The sequence below is a fragment of the Apium graveolens genome, chromosome 1 (assembly GCF_009905375.1).
Source record: "Apium graveolens cultivar Ventura chromosome 1, ASM990537v1, whole genome shotgun sequence".
Taxonomy (NCBI): Eukaryota; Viridiplantae; Streptophyta; class Magnoliopsida; order Apiales; family Apiaceae; genus Apium; species Apium graveolens.
This window is the reverse complement of record NC_133647.1, coordinates 76,100,503-76,106,075: the sequence shown is the minus strand read 5'-3', so window position 1 is coordinate 76,106,075 and position 5,573 is coordinate 76,100,503. Positions and strand designations below refer to the sequence as shown.

Here is a 5,573-nt window from a genome sequence, read left to right as displayed (position 1 = left end):
TGTGTGTAACTTAGACCATTTTCTTGTAGATGGAAGTTGACTCCTTGAAAACGAACCTCCCCTTCATCTATGAACTCTCTGTTATTTCTTTGATTAGTACCACTATTGTTTCCTGATGATCCCCCTGAATCAGTGTTCCCACTATTATCAGTATTTGAATCATCAAAATTTAAGGAAGATGAGTCCGATGATTTTTCTACTGATGTCTCTTGAGATGAATCACTTGTTGTAGTCTCTGGATTTGAGTTACATTGCTCCCCCTCAACATATGCTTCAGTGTCAGAAAAATTTCCACTGTATTGTGGAATCTCAGAGCTTTGAGTGATATCAGAACTTACTATATCAGAGTCAGGATTTAAAAGTTCAGCATAAGGTACTTCATTTTCAAATCTCAATTCGTCATGGTCATTTGCATCTTCTAGACCAGTTATCTTCTTGTCATCAAAAGAGACATGTATAGATTCCATAATTGTTCTTGTTCTCAGATTGTAAACTCTGAAGGCTTTTATAGTCAATGGATAACTCACAAATATTCCTTCATCGGCTTTCAGATCAAACTTGGTCAGCTGCTCCAAATGAGTTTTGAGAACAAAACACTTACAACCAAAAATACGAAAGAACTTTAAATTTGGCTTCTTTCCCTTCACCATCTCAAATGGTGTTTTTCCATGCTTGTTTATCAATGTTGCAATTTGTATAAAGCAAGTAGTTTGCACAGCCTCATCCCAGAAGTAGGTAGGCAATCTTGATTCCTCTAGCATGGTTCTTACAGCTTGTATCAGAGTTCTATTCTTTTTTCAATAACTCCGCTTTGTTGTGGAGTTCCAGGAGCAGAAAACTCTTGTTTTATCCTGTTAAGTGGCATTTATGTCCATTTATTATGTCCTATAAAAGCTTGAATTATTGTTTTGTATTCATGTTATTTGTGTTTTTGATGTGTTTTGTAGTGTTTTTGCATTTCAGGCTTATATCAGGAACTCAAAAGAATTGGCATTATTTTTATGCTAATTTGGTGTTAGGAATGTGTCAAGAAGATTGCTCGTGAAAAGACCAACTCAAAACTACAAGAAAAGCAGAAGTTAGGATTTTTTTCCAGAGAGTCAGCGCGGCCGCGCTATAGCAGCGCGCACCCGCGCCAGAATTGCAGATGTGTAGCGCGCTCGCGCCATAGTAGCGCGCGACCGCACCAGGTCGATTTCCAGGAATCCTGTTTCTACTCTGATTTTGATATGAAAGACTTCTAATCTGCATGGGCTGCTATATATACATAACTTATGATCATTTTTCATAACAAGATGTACCAAATCTTAAGGAGAAGGCGTAAGAAGACCGTAGAGCACAATTCAACCAAGGCGAAGATGATCTAGTTTATTCTTGTGATTCTTTATTTTAAGTTGTAACATTGGATGCTAGTTTTCTTACTTGTGAACATATACTCTTGTTTCGTACTTGGTTTTATTATTTATTCAGTATAAAGACTAAGTTTAATATACCATACTTTCATCGGAACCCACGTTGATGATGAGTCTGATTATGGGCCAATCGTTATCATGGGATTCTAGCGGATTTACTTATGGATTTCTTTAGTTAATTTGTTTCGACGCCTTAGTGTGTGGTGATTGTATGATATCCTAGTATTGGTTGTGCTTATTCGTCTTTTAAGCGTCGCGAACTTATAAGATAGCGTGTTAATCTCTAATGAAGCGAAAGTAAATTTAGGGGTTTAGAACTTGCCATGCTAGCATAGGTTCATGTATTTGATATGCATGATTCGTAGGTAATTTTAACCATCTTACTTGCCCTATGTAATCATGATAGATAACTTGAGCATTGAACCATTATGTTGTCAAATTCTATAGACATATAGGGTCTCGATATAATTGGTGTCTATTCAGCTTCTGTCTCTTTTGTGGATGTCTGGTAGTATGGTATTCATACAACGAAAGTTGACGTTTATCAGTTTTGTGGTATCTGATTAGTGTCATCACCATTGCATGCTAAGGTTAAGAACAAAAAGGCTATTGAATGAAGTATTTAATGAAGTTAGAATCCCATGTTTCTGTTATATAGTAATCAATCCTTTTTAAGTCTTTTAGTTAATGTTCTTTAGTATAATATCTTAGTTAATCGTAGTTATAAATAACCTCAACTTGTTAATTATCTTAGCATTGAATAATAACCATACCATTGTTGCATAAGTACATTGATTAAAATTAACTTAACCGGTCTATGTGGGAACGAACTAGAAATAATTCTATATTACTTGTGATCGCGTATACTTGCGTGAATATTAGCGCTTGTTTTCGTCCTAACAAGTTTTTGGCGCCGCTACCGGGGACTCGGTGTTAATTTTAGTTTACGTGTTTGTCATAAGTGTTCGTTAAAGTTCAGTGACTCAGATATTTTACTTGTTTCCTTGTCGTGTTCAGGTACTCTAGCGAGCGTGTATGCATACGCGTTCTCGGTCTCGTAAGAGAACACTGGATCAAGTTGAGGAAGAAGTTGTAGTAGCTAAGGAAGTTTTCGAGGAAGTTATTTTTGAGGAGAAAGTTGAAGAAGAAGCACTTATTGTAATGGGAGAACCAGAAGCGAATCTGAAGGCTTCGATGGATTACTCTCAACTGAAGATTAATGATATTCAGTCTAGCATTGTTCGACCAGCCATCTCGGCTAATACCTATGAGATCAAGTCGAGCACGATTCAGATGATACATAACTCAGTTCAGTTTGGGGGTTGTCCGGCAGAAGACCCCAACATGCACATCATGATTTCATCGAGATCTGTGACATTTTCAAGTTCAATGGAGTTTCTGAAGATGCTATTAAGTTGAGGCTTTTCCCATTCTCTCTGCGGGATAAAGCTAAGTGCTGGTTACATTCTCTAACACCAGGGTCTATCACCAAATGGGAGGATCTTTCTCAAAAGTTCTTAACTAAATTCTTTCCTATGGCAAAGACTGCTACAATCAGAAATGCACTTACTCAATTTGCTCAGCAATCTGGAGAATCTTTATGTAAAGCTTGGGATCGCTATAAGGAGATGCTTAGGAAGTGCCCTCATCATGGAATGCCTGACTGGATGATTATTAACTTCTTCTACAATGGTTGGGTGCTACTTTTAGACCCATACTTGATGCAACATCAGGAGGAGCCTTGTGGGCTAAAAGCTATGATGAAGCTTATGAATTGATTAAACTGATGGCTACGAATGAATACCAGAATCCTACTCAGAGACTATCTAAGGGCAAGGTAGCATGAATTTTGGAGTTAGATGCAGCTACTGCTATAGCTGCTCAGCTTAAGGCTTTGACGATGAAGGTGGATTCTTTGGCTAATTATAGAGTTAATCAGATCACTAGTGTCTGTGAGCTTTGTGTTGGTGCCCATGAGATGGAGCAATGTGCTATTTTTAGTGAATCAGCTCAGTTCGTGAGCAACTTTCAGAGGTCGCAACAACCTGTGCCAACCACCTATCATCCTAACAACCGCAATCATCCTAACTTCAGTTGGAGTAATTCTCAGAATACGGTTCAATAGCCTTATCAGCAGTATCCAGCAAAGCAGTACAACCCTCCTGGTTTTTAGCAAATGCAATACGCACCAAGGCAACAACTCCAGCTGCAACAGTCTAATGAAAAATCTGAATTGGAAGAGTTGAGGCTCATGTGCAAAAGCCAAGCGGTTTCTATGAAGACCTTGGAAAATCAAATTGGATAAATTGCCAATGCCTTGCTAAATCGTCAACCTGGTACACTCCCTAGTGACACTGAAGTGCCAGGAAAGAGGTAAGCTAAGGAGCAGGTAAAGGCAATTACATTGAGGTCTGGGAAGGTTACAAATCCTGAACGCTCTCAAGTTTCGGATGAATAAGTTGTGGCTGAAGAAGAAGTGCAAAAGGAAGCTGAAGTGGAACTAACGAAGACTACTATTGAACACACTCCTCCTGAGGGTAATACAGAGGAGAATCAGATCTATCCTCCACCTCCTTTTCCTAAGAGGCTCTAGAAGAAAAAGCTGGATAAGCAGTTTGAGAAGTTTCTGGAGGTGTTCAAGAAACTTCATATCAACATACCGTTCGCTGAAGCTCTTGAACAAATGCCTAGTTTTGGGAAGTTTGTGAAAGGTATTCTTTCTCGAAAAGTGAAGCTTGATGACTTAGAGACCGTTGTTCTTATAGAGGAATACAGTGTTGTGCTGCAACAGAAGTTGCCCCCGAAGCTTAAAGATCCTGGAAGCTTCACTATTCCTTGCACCATTGGAAAAGTGTCATTTGACAAATGCTTATATGACTTGGGAGCTAGCATCAACCTGATGTCCTTGTCAATCTTCAAGAAGTTGGACTTACCTGATCCAAAGCCTACTTATATGACCTTGCAGTTGGCTGATCGTTCTATTACATACCCACGAGGCATTGTGGAGGATGTTTTGGTCAAGGTTGATAACTCATATTTCCTTCTGATTTTGTCATTCTTGATTTCGAGAAGGATAAGAAGATTTCCATAATCTTGGGAAGACCACTCTTGGCTACTGGCCGAACCTTGATTGATGTGCAGAAGAGTGAGCTTACTATGCGAGTGCTGGATCAGGATGTGACTTTCAATGTGTTCAATGCCATGAAATTCCCCACTGAAAATGAGGAGTGCTTAAAAGTGGAGTTGGTCGATTCTGTGGTTATTGCAGAACTTGATCAATTGCTAAGGTTTGATGCCTTAGAGAAGGCCTTGTTTGGGAAATCGGATAGTGAAGATGATGAAGGTGATGAGCAGTTGCAATTTCTAAATGCTTCTCCCTGGAAGCGGAAGATAGATATGCCTTTTGAATCTCTTGGAATGGAGGAACTGAACAAATCTCCAAAGTGCCTCAAGCCTTCTATTGAGGAAGCCCCTACACTTGAGCTTAAACTATTTCCTGAACACTTAAGGTATGCTTTTTTAGGTGATGCATCTACTTTTCCTGTTATTATTACATCTGACCTTTCAGGTAGTGATGAGGAGAAGCTCTTAAGAATTCTGAGAGAGTTCAAATCAGCAATTGGATGGACTACAACATATATTAAGGGAATTAGCCCTTCTTATTGCATGCATAAAATTCTACTAGAGGAAGGTAGCAAGCCTACTATTGAGCAACAGAGAAGGCTTAATCCGATCATGAAAGAAGTTTTCAAGAAGGAAATTCTCAAATGGCTAGATGCAGGGATCATCTATCCCTTTTCTAACAGTTCTTGCGTGAGTCCAGTTCAGTGTGTGCCAAAAAAGGAGGTATCACCGTTGTTTCTAATGAGAAGAATGAGCTCATTCCTACTCGAACAGTCATGGGTGGAGAGTTTGCATGGACTACAGAAAGCTGAACAAGACCATAAGAAAGGATCACGTCCCTCTGTCTTTTATTGATCAGATGCTTGACAGATTGGCTGGGCACGAGTACTACTGTCTTCTGGATGGCTATTCGGGCCATGATCAGATTTGCATTTCTCCAGAAGATCAGGAAAAGACTACTTTCACTTGTCCATTTGGTACTTTCTCCTTCATAAGAGTTTCTTTTGGTTTGTGTGGAGCACCTGCCACATTTCAGAG

General features: G+C 39.3%; 1 non-coding gene across 1 annotated transcript; it reads right to left on the bottom strand.

Moving 5' to 3' along the window:
• Positions 1-2,962: 2,962 nt before the first annotated feature.
• Positions 2,963-3,069, bottom strand: LOC141679682 (small nucleolar RNA R71). Its single transcript, XR_012558158.1, has one exon. It is a non-coding gene; the product is annotated as a small nucleolar RNA R71 (small nucleolar RNA).
• Positions 3,070-5,573: the final 2,504 nt, after the last annotated feature.